This window comes from Miscanthus floridulus, chromosome 11, assembly GCF_019320115.1.
Source record: "Miscanthus floridulus cultivar M001 chromosome 11, ASM1932011v1, whole genome shotgun sequence".
Classification (NCBI taxonomy): Eukaryota; Viridiplantae; Streptophyta; class Magnoliopsida; order Poales; family Poaceae; genus Miscanthus; species Miscanthus floridulus.
Window position 1 is genome coordinate 57,900,501 of NC_089590.1, and position 19,491 is coordinate 57,919,991.

A 19,491-nucleotide genomic window follows, 5' to 3' on the forward strand; every position below is an offset into this window, starting at 1 on the left:
GAATGTAATTCTTGTTGTTGTGGAAGTATGGTACAATAATTTCTCGTTTCTATTTCTACTAGAGTTCCATAAGTAATTCCTAGTGGTATGAAGTTGTGCATTCTAAACAGTGTCAAACTAGGCAGCTGAGAAATCTACGCAATCGAATTCCAAACCCAGGCAATGCCCATTGGGCATTGGCAGTCAGTGGCTTCAATACCTGTAGAGTACGGACCAAAACCTGCCAAGTTGCCAGGAATGGCGAGGCACCAGCTCGGTAGTCTACTGACATTTCAAGAGCACTCGAAATTACCGCAAGCACTGAACTGACTGCCTGGCTCTGCTCATCGGCACGCGGTTTGGTTAGTGCCAGGCACCACCATGCTGCTCTGCGCCCCCTGCCGCGCGCGCACCGCAACGGCTCGCCAATACAATGCAAAACGCAAGAAGACCAAGGTGGCCGGAGTCGCAACTCCCTGAAGCCCTCGGCGTCAGAGTTGTCGATGCCCAAACCGCGTAAAGCCGTAAACCAGCCCAGGTGCCGTCCTTCAGCGGCGGTGTCAAGAATAGACGACGGAATTGTAGATCCTTCAGCTGCGCGCAGAGGTGCTGTAGACCGCTACGCCACCTGCTCTCTAGCCTAGCCCGGAATATTAGCACGGCAGCACATTAGTAGTAGTACATGCCATGACAATGGAGTGATGCCCTTCCGAATCGAATCGAATATGTCGTCGTCCCGAGGTCACCAACTATTCCTTCCCCACAGGCCACAGCCCACAGGGTGGTGGCGATGATGGTCTTGTGACACCGGCCATCGTCCCACGACCTGCGCGTGTGTCGTCGATCGTCATGGAGTGCGTGCGTTATCCTATTCGGCGTCCCGTGCCGTGACTCCACCCCGTCCGATTCGGCGTCCCTGCGCGCACGGCCGGCGATGATTCCCTGCTTGCCACGGATTTGGAGAGGTGGCAAACCTCCGCACGGACGCCGCCTGCCATGCCAAGGAGTGCGTGCACGCCAGGACATGTTGCTCTCATCATTCTCATGAGCCTGCTGCAATAATCTATGATAGCTCGATTGACGGTTCTTCGTAGTAGTACGTATACTTCCGGTTCTTGCTTCTACTCTTCGTTCAGATCTGGCGATGTGAAGTTTCTATTTCTGAATGAGCCTGTTCACTTGCAGGAATTCTGGAGGAAGTTGGATGATTTAGAGGAAGGTTGGAGGGATTTGTAAGGGAAAAAACACTGTTTCGGATAAAAAAAGAAGCGGATTAAGCCAGGTTTAAGAGCATGTGTATGCATATATTTGATGTAACATAGGAGGAGTACTCCTTATTAACTGCTCCACTTTCAGCTCCTACTCTTTTATAGACTCCGTTCGCTGGTCTGAAACTTGACTGGAAAACACTGTTCCGGCTAAATTGTTGTGAGAGACAAACACTGTTCCGACTGAAAAAAAACCGAACAAACCAAATATAGAGTAAGCCGAACCAGACTATTATACGCAGCAAGTTAGCAACAGAGCATTATTAGTAGGTTGACTGCGACATGCGTATACGTACGTAGTACGATACTCGTACGTTACGCAGCAGCAGTAGCCAAATCGGAACGGAGCATCTCGGCTGGATCATTCTCTTCTCCAGGTCTCGTCGCCGTCCCCTGACGTCAGATGGGCTCGTCGGTTACCGCTGCGTCCAGTGCCCTGACATCACCTCGAAGACCCCGATTCCGCGCGCCTAGATGCTGCTACCGCACCCTGCTACCGTCCACCAAGGCGACGGTGATGCCACTCCCGTGCACGTACGCGTCCGACAAACGTCGGAGTGGAACGTGTGGTGAAATTTTTGTATTTTGGTCTTTTTTGAAAATATTTTTTAGAAAAATACCTACGTCAAAACATTTTCTGAAAATAGATTATTTTTAAACGTTTTAGCACATGACACCAAGATATGAGGCTCGGCGTCGTGTCACACGACGCCGAGGTATTGCCACGTCACGGACGACCGGAGTCGTCGTCGACACGGTGGCGCGTGGGTTCGAGACGTCAGCGTCGTGTCAGCCGACGCCAAGTGCCCAACCTCGATGCGGCTGGACTGCGCGCCGAGCTACTAGCCCCATCCGAAGCACGGCCCAGGCGGCCCAACAAAGCACGGTGGCCCAGTAGCTCGGCGTTGGGCCACTTAACGCCGAGCCTCCAGACCTCGGCGTGGCCCGACTCAACGCCGAGGTCTAGTCCCTTTAGGCCGAGACCCCCTTCTTCTTCTTCCCTCCCCTCCTCCATTCCCCCACGGCTCCCAAATTCTGAAGACCGTCGGCTCCCAAATCCCCCACGGCCCCCACGAAACTCTAACCCCCAAATGCGACTCTAGGTGCCCGGATCTTGTCTCCCGAAGCTTCCTCGAGGTAATGGTCCCTCTCCTCCTCCATTCTATCCACGTAGATGTGCTTACATTGTCCCTAATCATGTGGAATCATGGTTGTATGGTGTTTTGATATATTTGTGTTTGCATTTGTAAAATGTATGGCTTAGGATGATTGAGTGCATTGTTGTTTAACTGTTTTATGTGCTGAACATGTTAGGTTAGTTTGGTTTCTAGTTATTTTGGTCATTAGAGTTCTTTGTTTATTGTAGGTGTCATTAGGGTTAGTTATTTGTTGGTCATTAGGGTTACTATGTATTTTATTTATTTGTTGGTCATTACATTTCAATTTTTTATGACCAAGGCGTTTTGCCAAGGTACTCATCTTTCCCCTCTTTCAATTCATCCATTTAGATTCGTTTGTTTTTGAACTTGGCATTATAGGTTTGGTTCATGTTCATGTCATTCGTGCAATGTATGGTGGTTCAAATGATTGAATGACCCAAATGTATGGTTGTTGCTGTTGTTGTTGTTGTATTTGTTATGGTTTATAATCATTGAGTTAAATTTTGTGTTTGTTGGGATTCAAATTTGTTTAGGGTTTGTAATGAAAAGCTTATTTGGGAGGTATGGTGATTTAGTGTTAGTACCTTTACATTCGTTGCAAGGTAATTTGGATTGATTTTTTTTCTGCGTAATGTTAGGATGCCAAGGCGTGGTAAAGCTTGTATTCCAAGGTAATCCCAATGTTTATTCATTATCTGTGCAACAAATAGAAAACCCTATGTTTAGGTTTGGTTCTCCGTTAATATGACTAAATTCTTTCAATTATAGCTATGGTCGTCAGAGGGCAAATCCCTACGACCTAAAGCCTCTCCCTGAAGGTGTTCCTCGACCAATGTGCTTTTGTGGTGATCCTTGCAAGGTAGACATCTCTGAAGATGAGGAAACATATAGACAGATGTACTGGATGTGTCCCAATTATGCATGGGAACCTACAAAGCAACAGCGTCGTGCATCGTTTGTGAGGAATTTTTATTGTGTTAATTAATTTTCTTGTGATATTAAGTATTGCTTATTTATTTGTTTTGTAACAATTTGTTTTTCTTGCAGACCGTTCCACCACTGTGTGACTTTGAGCAGTGGATTGACACTGAGATCAAGGAGTCGGACAAGCAGCGTCTAGAAGGCCTGAAGGAGTGGGATGCGGAGGTTAAGGAGAGGTTTGAGCAGAGACGCAGACTGGAGGCTATAGAAAAGGAGCATAAGGAGGAGGAGGAAAGGAGGCGTGTTGCTGCGTACAGGGCGGAGAGGGAGAAGAAGCTTGAGCGTGTGCGCCGAGCGAAGGCAGCGATGGAGGAGAATCCCGATGCCGAGAGGAAGGGAAAGTGGCCTCATTGCACTCGGTAGGTATTTGGTTCATTCACGAGCGATGTCGTGTAGCCCTGGACTTTTTTTACTATGTTGTAATGCACTCTGCTTTTATTTCAGATGAACTTATTCCCTGGACTTTTTTTATTATGTTGTAATGCACTATGATTTTATTTCAGATGGTCTTATGCCCTGTACTTCGTTAACTATCCTAAGACTGTAGTGGTATTGTTTGTATCACTGAAAAGACTACTTGTGTTGTTACAGTCACTGAAAGGGCTACAAGTACTGTTGCAGTCACTGAAAGGGCTACAAGTTTATTTGAAAACTCACTGAAAAGCCTAGATTCGTTTACTGTTATATCCGTATACGTAATGAATTAATATCAGAGTGATGTACTGTATTTAGATGAAGTGACAAAACATAAGTGTAGCCTTTTCAGATGAAATGACCAGTCATGGTTGTAGGCTTTTCAGATGAAGCATCTAGCCTTTGTAGATTCAATAAATGAGTATGCACACATGTTTTTTGTCAAGTAGCATTCATGGTGAACCTGCCTTCATCTCTATATATAGTGCTCCATGTCTTGCTCCACATCCACACAACTTGTTTTCTGGTTTAGTTTTAGCAAATGTCGAGCGGAGGTTCCTCAACTGGAAAGGGTTTCAGCGGAGGGAGAGGAAAGGGGGTGAGGAAGGGACCTCCGATTGTGTGGGAGGGTTCTCTGGGTCCTGATTCTTTTGAAGAACCAATAGAGAAATTTCCTTTGGAGAGGAAGAGTGACTTCACCCGTGAGAGACCTCTTAGATCATACGAGAAGCGCATTGAAGATTGGCCAAAATGCCGCCACGGTTTGGATTGTGTTGTGCAGATGTACAACGACTGTGATGGTGGAGGCCGTCGTTTCTTCATATGCCCGCAAGGATTTGTATTGCCTTTGAACTCTCTCCTTTTTTAGATTTGCATTTGGTTTCTAGTAGTACTTATTAGTAGATGGGTTTTCAGGATTCAAGCTATCCAGATAACTGTGGCTTCACTAGATGGGTCGACCCTCCTCCTATATATCCCCATCAACAGTACATCACATATCTACAGGGACGCATCTTTGACCTAGAGTATGGCCCTGAAAGTGGTAACAGGGACAAGTCAGACGACGACAACAGCAATGATGCAGAGGAGGCACTATGCAATAATCCATACTGCGAGTGCCCATACCATAAGAAGGACGGGCCTCCTTCTCCACCGCCACCGCCACCACCACCGCCTCCGTCAACTGGAGGATACTATGGGGAATGCACAACTCAGTTCAATATGTGGGAGCATTATTAGGACCAACCTTTATTAGTCAATCCAAATGTAGAATGCTTGTATGAGTTGTTCTTTTCAATCTCGTAAGGCATGCTAGGTTTAGTTTGCAACATGCCATTGTTAGTTTTCATGTGAGTGTGTACCCTTTGCAATGTCTATATCACTTGTTTCTTTCAATCCCCTAAGGCATGCTAGGTTTAGTTTGCGACATGCCATTGTTAGTTTTGATGTGAGTGTAATCGTTGTGCATTCGCTATTTCATAAATTGCAGTTTACCTACCTCTAAGTTTCATGTACTATGGTTGATTCCCAAACTAAAAAAAGATTTGAGTCTCTCTAAAAATAGGGGATTGAAATCGAACCAACATTCAGTTTTTCCTGCAGGAACAAACATACAAACATAAATATAGCATGTCTACTCTTATTAGTATAACTCGTGTTAGTCGAAGAGGAATCGTTGAGAAAGATTTTTCATTTGAATCATGCAAATAGGATTGCAACATATACCAAAGGGTTTGGGTCGACGTTTACGTGTTGGGCTGATTGCTTCGTGACTTGCCTCCGCCGATATGGGCGCCATTGAACCTGTACACAATGTCATCATCAACTAGTCGACGCTCAATTTGTGCACATATCCTCGATTAGGCCAAAAGGGTGGGAAACTTACATGCTGTGGCAAAAGGGTGTCCAGCTCGTTGGTGAAGCTGATGTACGCGTGGCGTGACACGTGGTATGTTCCGTGGGCTCGCTCATAGAGGTGTGCCACGGTAGGGGCGACAACCGCGTCTCCTTGAGGAAACCAAGGTTGTGGGGGATCAAGCTGATGCGGTCTCCCAACTGGAAGCCTCTCCCACATCCAAATCTGCAAAAAAGAGTGAAAACATGAATGTTAATCACTTTTGTTAAGAAAAAACATTGAATTGTAGTGGAAACTTGTACAACTTTGCTTTATTACCTGCAACAGTGTGATGCACCCTGACATTGTAGCGTGCGCGCCTCCAGGACGGCGGCAAGCCTCGCAAAGCTGACGGTACAGGAAGGCAAGTATAGCCGAGCCCCAACTCCTATTGCCGGCATCCTCCCAGTTCAAAAGGCACGGGATGTACATCCAGGACGCCGTGTCTCCAGTGCCGTCAGGGAAGAGAACCGTACCCAACATGTGGAGGACGTAGGCCCGACAGTAGTATGTCATGGTCTTGGCATCTACGTTGGGTGGGCACTCCCGAAACTGCTGACGAAGCCACCTCATGGACTGTAACACCCTAGGTGTTTGCCATCAGTTAAGCAATGGGTTTGAGCTAAAACATGGTATATTAAGTAATGATGAAGATGTCAAGGTCAAACCTATGGAAATGAGCCCCAACCTAAACTTGGATATTGCACCTTTGCTCGCCGATAGACCCCTTTTCAAGATATATGCTTAGGTGGTGTGATTGGGATATCTTCATGTGCCTCACATCAATATCCATCTATATTGGACACTCGAAAAGTTTCATGAAGTTTGGAATCAAAAAGTCACATGAAATAATAAGTTATATCCTTGTTGGAATGATTTTACTAAGTGCTTGAATTGCGCTATTAAGTGAATGAGAACATGAGATGTCAACCAAAACTTGCAACCATGCCCAAATGACTCTAGATGAACTCTACAACAAAAGTCATGAAAGGTTCATGTTGGGAAAATGCCAAGAAAATGCTCCAATGGATTAAAAAGGATAATTTAAGCTTCATCGTGATCCTACTTTGGTCAAAGTAGAACAACAGGTTCTATACCAGTGTTGAGGTTGGACCTTAAATGAAAGTTGTAGTCCATATCATGTAGAACAAACTTTGTTTTTGGACCAAGAGCTAGATCAACTTGGAAATAAGTCAAACAGAGGCTCGAAGTTGGAACCTGCTGCTGATTTCAGCACTTAGAAATATTCTAAGTCTGAAATTCATCGACATCGGCATTGACGTCTCGCGTTCTCCAAATTTCGTTAAGTAACTTGACTTGACCCCAAAATGGAAGTTGGAGCTAAGTTCATGAAGAAGGGCATGTAAAAAGATGGCACCAGTTTGACCTCGTTTTCACCGTCAATTTGAACGTTTGCTTGTCGCTGTTAATACGCTGACACTAGCAGTTTGTGGCTTAATTACCCGCTGTTGAAGAGCTCTAATGACCTTGGTCTCTAAATGAAAAATGAAGAGCAGTTCACGGGCTTCAAACTTCATTTTTGGCTCAATGTCTGATTCGGCCTGGAAGTGGCCCAAACCGGCTCCCCACATCACCTTCACCGTCGCCCGTCGCGTGTTCGTCAGAATGACTTCGTGGCGGCCATGCACCAGAGCGCGCCCCACCATGGCCGACGCGCGTCCGACCTCCGTGCCACGCGCCGCCTCGTGCCCTGCTGCTTCAAACCGAGCACCCGGGTGTCTCCATGCCTCCCTCCCTCGCTCTCGCCCTCCCTGGCGCATTTCCTCTGCCACCGCCGAGCTCGCTGCTGCCAGCGCTGCTGCTGCCCCTTGGCCTCTCGATGCCTAGGTACGCATTCGTTGCCGTACACCGCCATTGCCGCGTCGCCTCGCCGCTGCAACTGTCGACCGCGCGCGGTCGCGTCTGCCATGGCCGGCTGGCTAAGCTCGCCGCCGCTTGCTGCAGTAGCCGCGCCGCCACAAGCCACCTCAGGCTGGGCTAGACAGACCAGCGGGTGCGCACGGGCCCAGGGCCCCTCCCCGCCACTTCACCGCCGCCGGCGACGACCATGGCCGCCGGAGCCGCGAGCCGGCCACCACTCCCTGCTGCCGTCCTGAGGAAGAAGAAGGTGGACCACGCGCGTGAATAGAGTGTCTTCCAGGGGGTTAAGTGATGAAGTTGTGACTCATATGAATAGTGTCGTTAAGGATCTGTTCGTTCAGGTTTTATTTGTGGAAACTTCAGGGTCCCCGATGCAAGTTTACATTCCTTTTCTTTTGATTTTTTTTATAGATTTGAATGATGAACTTTGAAAATTCGTATTAATTAGTAGAAAAATCCTAAAATAACAAATGAGGACTTTTTGGAATCCTTGTGAAATTCTCTATGTACTAGATCAATAATATTATATGTTTTAGTTTAAAGGTTTAGCTGTAAAAATAGATTTAGGCAGTTAGGTTCTTAATGCTAGTCATGTCTTGTTCTTTTTATAACTGTAGTTATTTTACTCAAATAAATGTGAAATTTTTATGGAGTGTTACTGATGTGATTAGTGATGTGTGGTAAAAATTTCAGTATTTTAGGATTGATAGTTTAAGATCTATAAAAATAACAAATTGCCTATATTGCCTTACCCCTATTCTGAATAGGCCTGCAAGATTTAATTAATTGGCCTAGTTAGGTTATGAATCATGACTTTGTGATAATACATGAGTTGTATTACTTTTATTAAGCTTTTCAAAAAGCTAAATATCATGATTTTTGGTTAAGTAGATCTTGAGTTATACTTGCTTAAATATCAGTGGTTGTTTCTGCCCAAACTCTGACAGGGTTACCTTGTTGGTATTGTGGGGCCTTCTTAATAGTAGAATTTGCTTTAGGTGTTTACAACAAAGTTGTTTAGAATTTGATAAGCTTTCTAAAAAGTCTAGAACCACATTTATTGGATATGTATAACTCCATTTATAGCTGTTTAAAGTGGCATGTCAGTTTCTGTCTATGTTTTGGACAGCGATGCAATTATTCGATTAATTGACCCTTCTAACTGTAGAATCATCTTAAGATGATAATAAGAAAGTTGTAGATAACTCACCTAACTAGCTTGTGTTAAATTTTCATGGCATGTGTCCAAGTAGTTTGTGAGTTATGACTGTTCTAAGTTGGTCTTCAGAAATTGTAGCTTTCTGGAATTTCTGGACTAGCCTTGATAAATGTGCCTGTTTAACCTTGTTAACTTTGGAATCATGCTAAGATGATTAAATATGAATTGTAGAAAATTTCATAAGCTTTCCATAATGTCTTCTTGCAAGTCATTTGGATTTGTGTAACTCTAGTTATAGCTAAATCTTGTAGCTGCTGTTTGCATGTCCAGAAATTGGCAGATTCCAATTATAGTGCTTGCTTGTATATTGTTAAGTGTGACGTATGCCTTGAATGATGACTGAGTTAGAGCACTTGAGATCTTGGGAAACTTGTGTCATGATTGGTGTTGTCGTCTTCTTTGCCATCTTAGCATGATAGATTGTGTGATGTTTAAGTTAAGCATCGCAAAGTACTTAAGTGTGTTAGTGTAAACTATGCTTGTCTTGCTTGCTATTTTGTGATGTGTCTCATGGTACTATTCTTCATAATTATGCACTTGCATATTGCATCTCATCTAGGTACGCTAGATGAACCACGTGAAGGACGTGATGTTGGAGCCAAACCCAAAGACGGTGTTTGATGGATCTGTCCCGAAGATGGAAGGACTAAGCGAATGCTAGAACCGGAGATGTTACCAGGATGGTGCAAGCTAACTGAACTAACTTGTGGCGGATCCCAGGCAAGCCCTGGAGCATTATAAGTCTCCTAATTTATAAAAGCAATTCTTTCTATATATATGAGTTTATATATTGTTGCATTAAGTTGTAGGAGTTGATTGAAACCGTTGATGCATTTATTACTATCCTTGCCTACCTTATTACCTTTTACCCGATTAGGTCAGGATCGAATAACTACTTAGCCTTGCTTAGACCGGTAGCGATCGGTGATATCCGGTCATCTACATTTATAGGTGGTTACTGGAAGAATTTAGCCATGAAAAGAATGATATCCTGGAATTAACCATGTGTGATGGATAATTGGAGACCGGACGGAAAAGTTGGAGGCAACCAGACAGGGTTCTGGGGTGCTGTTAGTTTCCATCTGTGTCGATTAAGGACCGACCGTTGTTGGGCCTCGAGTCATGTTGAACGCATGCCTTACATTTAGCTGGCCGGATAAAGTACCTTCCGACCGCGAAGCTGGGAGATTTTTCGGGCCGAGTAGATTGCCCGCAGCGCACTGTGCCGGAGCAGGTGTGGTAGGACACGGGGGCGAGATGATAAGACCAAAGTGCAGTCGGTCGGCCCCCGTGTACATGTGGTTCCTGGCAAACTCGAGATTCCTAGAAAGTTAACTCGGTGATCAATATCTCACTTTAGCGGGTGAGTGAGGTTTGTGTAAGGAATAAATCACCAGCTGGTTAGGAATCGATTCGAATCGCCATCGCTCCTGGATAGTGAGCACTTGACTCAAGTTACTTCATCGTAGTAATTATTATGGAACAATGATGGTTATCTGGATGATATGGGATATGCTAAATCTAAATTGGTAACTGGATGTTATTGGTTAATCAAGTGATTGCTATAGTACAGGGCTTACCTAGATGGATAGGCCATAATAAAGATGATGCAAAGTACTTAAAATGGTTTCTCCATGATAGCTTATGCTTTTCGCAAACAAGTCAGCTAGCCCACTAAAGAAAGCCTTGCATAACCCTTGGTGTCGCTTTATTTTGGTTTAAGACAGGTAAGTCTGGCTGAGTACATTCGAGTACTTAGGGTTTATCCCACCTTGTTTCAGGTGATGTTCTCGACCTGTTGATGATGGTGGCTAACCACCGGTGGGCTCGGTGATTCTATACTTACTTTTTATCTATATGCTTTTGCCGGATGATGTCACTATGCTAGCCATATATTTGGAACTTATATTAATGTAATCATTTGAAAGCTATGTTGTTTCCACTAATCAGTTTTGAAACCCAAACTTGTACTATTATTTGTTAACCCCTTTGTAATATTATTTCCGCTGCAACCCGATGTATGTGATGTGTATTTGCTTAATCACGCGATCTTAGTTGTGATGTTGATTTACCGAGGTCTTTCGAGACACTCGGCGGACTACCGGGTTTATATGAGTGAAAGTATGGGTGTGTCAACGTGTTAGCGGGGACAACCGTACTTGATCTTATATAAATTGGGCGGTTCTGTCACATGGACACCCCACTGCTGCGCCATTTCTTGCCAGCCTCAACTGCCGCTAGGGGCCGTCCCAAGAAGTGCTCAACCCGCTGCTGCCATCCTTCGGACTCCGTGTCTCCTGTCACTGGGAATCCTCGGATTTTGACTCCAAGGATCATGGCAACGTCCTCGAGAGTGACCGTCATCTCCCCGCATGGTAGGTAAAAGCTGTGTGTCTCCGAACACCACCGATCTATCAACGCCGTCAGCGTCGCTGGGTTGAAAGGTGGCGTGCCTCGACGACAAACACGAGCAATGGTAGCAAGGTTCGCCAGCTTCAGGAGGGGCGTGTACCTCTCGTCGTAGACCATGGTCGTAGAGGCCTCATGTGTCATTGGCCTCAGCACATTCAAAACCTGCAAAAAAAAGACAAGCATGAAAAAGTATTAGTTCATGTCACTTTATAAAGAGCATGGACTATAGAGCAAAACATGAACAATGCAATGTTTCATACGAATTGTTGAATATACCTCTCCATTCTTGATCCTCTGAGCCCGGTGGTGCTCATCGAACCTTGGATCAAGAAGGGGGAACCGATCCATCCTGCAACATAAGCAATGCGAAAGCATTAGTATAAGTTAAAGCATGTGTATATAGTACGAAGTAACATAAAAATAAAAAAAACAAAAGTAAACCAATGTACTATTACACAAAGCAATTCTAGTAGCTAGCTTGGTGGATACCTGTTGTCTAAGTAGTTCAGGACATTTTCTCTTATTGTGGCCTGGCTTATGGCAACCAGAGCAACGACTCTTTTGGGTGTCCTCTATAAAATGTCTCCCAACCTTACTTGTGGTTGATCTACCTTTCGTGGCTCAGTCCATGTCCATCCTGAACCGCTTCCGCCGCCTAGGTCCTCTACTCTTCCAGAGTAAACCAAGATCAGCCACATACTTGGGGCCATCATAAGTAGGCCATTGACTCTCGTCAAGAAATGGCTTGAACTGAGGATTCTAGGTGCTCATTAGGTTCCTCAAAGAGAACTCCGTGACCATACGGGGAGGGACCTCAGCGTCAACACGTCTAAGGCGACATGCTGTAATCATGTGGGAGCAAGGCCTATGGTATATGATCGGTTTTCCACACGTACACTTGTTCTCATTGATCACTACTTTATGTTTTCGAGCACCCCGGTCTTCACCACCAATGTTAGTTCCACCACCCTCTAGAATCTCATATCCATGGTTGATCAGATCGAAACATGAACCCTTCTGTCGTTTAGACTTTTTCTTTGAGAAAGCTAGTTCCTGAGATGCTAAAAGTGGCCAAGCTTTGCCTGCTGTCCATAGAGACCTCGCATGCTTTTTTCTTGAAACAAACCAAGAATTCAACTTGTAGAAGGTGAATGAGGCAATAGCAGTCACAGGCAGACCACGACAACCTCTTAGAAGGCTGTTGAACATCTCTGCCATGTTACTAGTCATGAAGCCCCATCTCCAACCACCCGTGTCATATGCAAGTGACCACTTATCCTTCGACGCCATCAACTCGCTCAAGAATTGCCCGCCATCAACATTTGTGGCTAACTTCAGGGCATCTAACTTGTCTTTGAATAATTAAACCTCTTGCTACCTGCAAACCTCCTCAAATAATTTGAAGTTGTCCTTTATGTGATCACGCCTTATAAGATTCTGAGCAAGGTGTCTGGTGCACCACCGGTGATGTATTTGGCCGTAACCAGGAATCTCTTGTTCTACGGCATTCAGAATGCCAGCATGTCTATCGGATATCACACAAACATCACGTCCCAGACCAATTACCACTTGTCTTACTAGCCTGAAAAACCAACACCAACTATCCGTGTCCTCCTTCCGAACAATCGCAAAGGCCAATGGCACAAGCTGATCTTCTGCATCTGTCCCAATACAAATAAGCATTGTGCCTTCAAATTTCCCTGTAAGAGACGATGGGCCTACAATGCTTGAATGCTTCGATGCTCTGCCCGAACGCCCAAAACGCCCTTCCAAAGACCTGGCTACCATTCCTTGTTTCACCCTCCTTAGGTAAATACTCGAAGTGCATCCCAGGATTTACAACCCTCATTGCGTTCAACATTACAGGGAGGCGCTCATAAGCTTCTTCCCAATTTCCAAATATTATTCCAGTGCACGCTGCTTTGCCCTCCATGCTTTCCCATACTTGACATAGTAATTGTACCGTTGGAAGATGATCTCAACCAACGCAGACACCGTAATGGTTGGCATATGCTTCACCACGGGGCATAACTGCCTTGCAATGAACCTAGAATTGAGCTGCAGATGGTTCTCTTTTGCCTCAGCAGTGGCACAAACATGTGGTTGCTTCACTGAGGTAATCTTCCATTTGCCTGCCTTCGTCTTCCTAGCACATACTCTCCAACCACACTGTTGTTCTTCACAAGCAACAGTATACCTCTTCTCCTTGAATGAATTGATGACCCTAAAAGGTCGGTTGTGTACAATGGAGTACTCTTGCAACCATGATTTCAACTCATCCATGGTACTAAACAATATGCCCTTCCGTATGATGAGGCAACCGCTAACATCAGGCACAGTTGTATCACTTGGCCCACCATCAGCTACAGCCCTATGACCATGGCTAAGGTCCTCGAAATCACCAACTAGTGGATCTCTCCAAGGCAAGACCCTAGACAATATCTCTATTTCCCTAAAATTTAGACGACCAACAGGGCGATCGTCATCAGAGTCTTTGGCTATCTCCTCTACGAAGGATTCATCATCTCCAGCTATCTCCATGTCAAAACGGTTCATAGCCCTAGCATCACCAAAGTCTTCTTCACCACTAAGATCATCTTCGTCGCTAAGCTCATCCTCAATAGAAAAGTCTCCGCTAGCGTCGTCCAAACCTTCTTCTGCATCAACAATTACATAATCATCATCCTCTTCATCACTATCATGATTGCCCTCACCATCGGCAACCGGATTCTCTTCCTCATCTCCACCGTAGCCTAGTTCTGTGACAAGTATTTCTTCTTCAGGCAAAGGACCATAACCTATGTGAGCGGGGGAAGATGGCCATGCTTCGAAGTTATCATTTCCTAAGCCGGACTCCTTACTTACTACTAAATCCAAAGATCGCACTTCTGAGGCCAATACAACTGCCTTGTAATCATTCCATTCAGTCTCGCTTGTAATTTTGAGCAACCGCTTGATCCGAGGACCCTTCGATGACCCAACATCTATGACACCTTCAAACTGAACATGCACGTCTCCTTCATTCTAGCCTAACTTAACCTTGACTCGCTCCACTAACTAGGTCAAAGATGGTGTTTCAGAAAAAATCAACAACTCCTCACACATGTCCAGAAATTCCAAACTATCATCTCTTGTCCTAACAATACGGCCTCCATGATGCAACCTCACTAATTTATCCATCTACAGTCATCACACAACAAGTAGTGTCACATATCAATATATCATGCGAGTTTCAATCCAATAAGTAGAAACTAAAACATATCATTTCATCTTTTTCAACCCCAACAACATAATCATTTCTAGTCATAACAAATTGAAATGTAATGACCAACAAATAAATAAAATACATAGTAACCCTAATGACCAACAAATAACTAACCCTAATGACACCTACAATAAACAACCTAATGACCAAAATAACTAGAAACCAAACTAACCTAACATGTTCATCACATAAAACAGTTAAACAACAATGCACTCAATCATCCTAAGCCATACATTTTGCAAATGTAAACACAAATATACCAAAACACTATACAACCATGATTCCACATGATTAGAGACAATATAAGCACATCTACGTGGATAGAATGAAGGAGGGGAGGGACTATTACCTCGAGGAAGCTTCGGGAGACAAGATCGTGGCACCGGGGGTCGATTTTGGAGCCTAGGGTTTGGTGGCGGCGCGGGGGAGAAGAGAAAGAGAGGGAGGCCGGCGGTTTCAGAATGGAGGGAGGAAGAAGAAGGGGCCTCGGCGCGGCCTAAAGGGACCAGACCTCGGCGTTGAGTCGGGCCACGCTGAGGTCTGGAGGCTCGGTGTTAAGTAACCCAACGCCGAGCTTCTGGGCCACCGTGCTTTGTTGGGCCGCCTGGGTCGCGCTCCGGGTGGGTCCAGTAGCTCGGCGCGCAGTCCAACCGCGTCGAGGTTGGGCACTTGGCGTCGGCTGACACGACGCCGACATCTCGGACCCACGCGTCACCGTGTCGACGACGACCCCGGTCGTCCGTGACGTGACAATACCTCGGCGTTGAGTGACACGACGCTGAGCCTCATATTTCGGCGTCATGTGCTAAGACGCCTAAAAATGGTCTATTTTCAGAAAATGTTTTGGCGTAGGTATTTTTTGAAAAATTATTTTCAAAAGAGACCAAAATACAAAAATTTCACACCGTGGGCGAGCCTAGAGCGGCGCTGCGTGCTGCGGCGCCGCGGTGGTACCGTGGTGAGATGTGGATTTTTTATATAAATAAATAATATACTTTTGAGTTACTCCCGCTCCCCTAATAAAAATATAAGTATAAAAAATATTCCAGTTAAACTAATGTAAGTTGACCAAATCTATAATGAATAATTTTAGCATTTACATCTCCAATAAAATTTACTACAATGTATTTTATAATAATTAATTATAATTAATCTGTCAATACTTATCTAGTATCATGAATGTTTGTGCTTTTTATAAAACTTTAGTTAAAATTTAAATTGTTCCACTTTTTGAAAAACAAGAATTGCTTCCTTTTAGTACACGTTACCATGATTTTCACCGTCAAAGTATGGAACCGAGTAACAAAACGTTCTCCAATTGTTAAAACCGAATAAATTTGATCTTCTAACTGGCTTTAAAGTAGATTTCTATTTTCTATAAATATAAAAAATCTAGTTCGATCACTAAAAATCATAAAATATTAAAACTATAATAGTTTAGTTTGAAATGTTATATATATGTTGGTGCTTTGTTTATAGTCATTTGGATCTTATTTATTTTTTAGAAAATGAGCACAACTACGAGCGGCAATAAAGCCATAGCAACTGAAAGTCAGTTTAAATAATATGTAGATCCTAAACAGGTAGGTGATATTTTTCTAGAAAAAATAGGTACCAACTTCGTGTTTTTCTGATTAAAATAATTTATTTATGATCTGTAATAGTATAGTAAATCATATTTTCCTTATTTTGCAAAATAGAAAACTAGAGAACTAAATTTGTTCCGTTTTGAGAATTGGAGGCTGTCTATTATCTGCTTTTGTAATTTGAGATTGAATAGGTTATAGGTTGAAAAATAGTACACTTTATTTTATTTTTTCTTTTGTCAAGGATGGTAGCAGTACGGCGCACCTTCTCTAGTTCTCCTCAATGCCGCTGCCTACCCAACAAGGCAACAAGGCAACGCCGGCTGTTCGTGGGTGACTGACCACGTTCCGATCCGATACTGTGGCCATGTTTGGTTGAGCTGTGACTGTGGGAAAAAACTGCTGTGGGCTGTGAGCTGTGAGCTATGGAAAAGCTGCTGTGGGCTGTGAGCTGTAGAAAAGCTGAAAGCTGTTTAGTTAAACAAGTATAAAATATACCTTTTATCTTTATCTCTCTTGAAACAACTATAGAAGAGTTTTTTATTCCACCAATTTCGAAAAGCGTAAAGCCAAAAGCCAAAAGCAGAGTCAAACCAGCTTTCAAAAATGAACTACGAAAAAACAGCTGCTTCTAAAAAAAACACCCTCCAAAAACAACCCCTTTAATTAAACTTTTGACAAGCCAAAAACCCCGTATTCGTTCTCACGAACCGAACGAAAACGCGCACAAGAAACGCGACGATTTCCTGGTACTTTAAAGGCTACTTGCCGTGCACTTGCCATGTGAATCATGTGGCCTTTTTTTTTCTGCCGTGTGGACTAGTGCTAATATTTTTCTCTCCACGCTTTCTTAAACCGTTATTAATCGTACGTCACAGCTGACAGTTAAAGAATAGTCAAGTGCATTGGTCGTCGCTTTGACTTTTGTTGTTTAATCCATTTTGTCATGTATCAAGATATATTATTTTATTTAGATGCATACTCCCTCAATACTAAAAAAATAAAGTCGTTTTGGACAGCGACACGATCTCCAAGGTATTACTTTGACTCCTTATTTTTATAAAAAATATTTATCAAAAAGTTATATATATATATATATATATATATATATATATATATATTTTATGAAAGTATTTTTCAAGATAAATCTATTTATATGGCTTTCACATTTCCAAGCTCAACAACTTAAAAATTATTCATGATTTATATTCTCAATGTTTGAACCAAGCCTTATCCAAAATGACTTTATTTTTTTTAGTACGGGGGAGTATCAAAATAAGCGATTTATAATTTGGAACGAATAGAGGAGCATATAACTAACATAGCAACGCGGCGGCAAGGCATATGGTTACTCCGATCCGATCCCTGGACTTTCCTCTCAACCTCCTTTTCTTGCTTGTAAAGCAAGGTGTACGTACGTACTCTACGCACGTCGCCGGCTGCCTGCCGTGGCCGTGCGTTTCCTTGGCGACCAAGGCCATGCAAGATGCGACGGAGGTCAAACCCTACGAATCTGCAATGCATGCAGACATGCAGTGATGCCATATCTACGGCCTGTTCGGGAGGCCGTATCGTATCATGGATTATTTACTGTTGGCTGGTTTGGCGTGAGAGAAAAACACTGTTCCTGGCTAGAAATTTACGATCGTTTACGAGCAAGCGAACATGACTAGAAGGTCAAACTACGGGGGCGATTGAAATAGTACAGCCACTTCTAGAAAGGTCCGCGCGGTACACGTGTGTGTATATATACACTCTACGCGGCTTGATGGCGACGCCGTACTGCAGCTGACCTGATTTTATTTTTAATTAATCAGGCCGGCTATTAGCTTATGTCATCTGATCATGCGTCTTCTTGATAAAATGTCTTTAACACTGGATCGCTCGTCGGTATTGCACTAGATAGCGCTAGCGCTATCTGTGCCTCAAGGCGTCAGCGAGTGGTCAACGTCAAGCCATTAGCTGTTTTTTTTTCTTTGAAAAAAAGACCAAGCCCCATTAGCTGTTTTTTTTTCTTTGAAAAAAAGACCAAGCCAGTGGCGGCTTTGATATGGATGCACGGACCTGTTCGGCAGACCATAAATGATCGTGAATTATTTACTACTGTCTATTAAGTGTGAAAGAAAAATACTATTTCAATTTATAATCCACGATCGAGCGATCAGACTGCTCATGTCATTGCATTTGTCACCGCCCTCCTGCCCGACAGTTCGGTGGAGCGCACAGTGAACATGGCTTGCTTACTTGTCGTCCTCGTGTACCTGGCCCATGCACGACCAGTCCGTTTCAAGAGAAAACACGGGCAAAAGGCCCATATGCCAAAGCGGGCCATGGACACATCGGCCTCCATATTGGATTTGTTTGACGCGGTGTCTCATGGACACGGCATAACCAGAGGCAGCAGATCCGCAGATGGGACACTGCGAAAATGCGGTGCTTTACCGCCCGCGACCGCGAGACATCATGCTTGCAGCATCGCATTCCATTCGGAGGTCTAGACGAAAAACCAGTAGCTCGCTAGCTTACTCGACTTGCTCGTTAGTGGCTTGACTCGGCTCAACTCGTTTGAATTTTTATAACAAACTAAGCCAACAGTTTAGCTCGGTTAGTTAATGAGCCAGCTCGAGCAAGCTCACGAGACAAGCTAAGATAAGTAACAAGCCAACAACTTTAATTTGTTAAGAATTTCTCAATTAGAAAATTGATAGGCTCATACTATATATGCCCTGATGGGCTCCTACCTATATGCCATCATAACTACCATATATGCCCTGAAGGCATCTACATATATAAAGGGATTAGATGTATACGTGAAAGGACTATGAAGAGATGGCTCTCCTTATATACTTGTGTCTCATGTGTGTTCTTATGTTTTATTCTTGGGATTGGACAAGGGAGACGGGATCTATCTGCGACTTCGATCTACACGCCTCTTTCTTGGGATCAGAAACGGGAAAAACGGATCTAGAGATCCGTACATAGGCCGATTCTCAACATAATCAGCCCATGTATCACTTTGCCTATCGCCTAACACATGGATGATAACATAATTATATTTTTCGTTGTAGAATTCACATGTATTTTGTTTTATTTCATTTAAAATATGCATGTGATGTGTTTGTTGCTGACTTGTGGTTATAATCTCCATGTAATATGTTTTTGTGCTTTGGCTCGTGAGCCAAACGAGCTAGCTCGAGCTCGCTAATAGCTGAGCCGAGCTAAACTTCTGACTCGTTCGTATAAAAGCCATAACGAGCCGAGCCATAACGAGGGGAGCTGGCTCGATATCCAGCCATACCTGTGTGTTCAGTGGAGGCTACGCTAGCGTCTAGCGAACATGTTTTCCATCTCTTTCTTTCTAAACTGCAGCCAAGCTCGAGCACGTCATTGGGCCACGTCGCTTGTTTTTAATGAACCGTCCGATTCCCACGT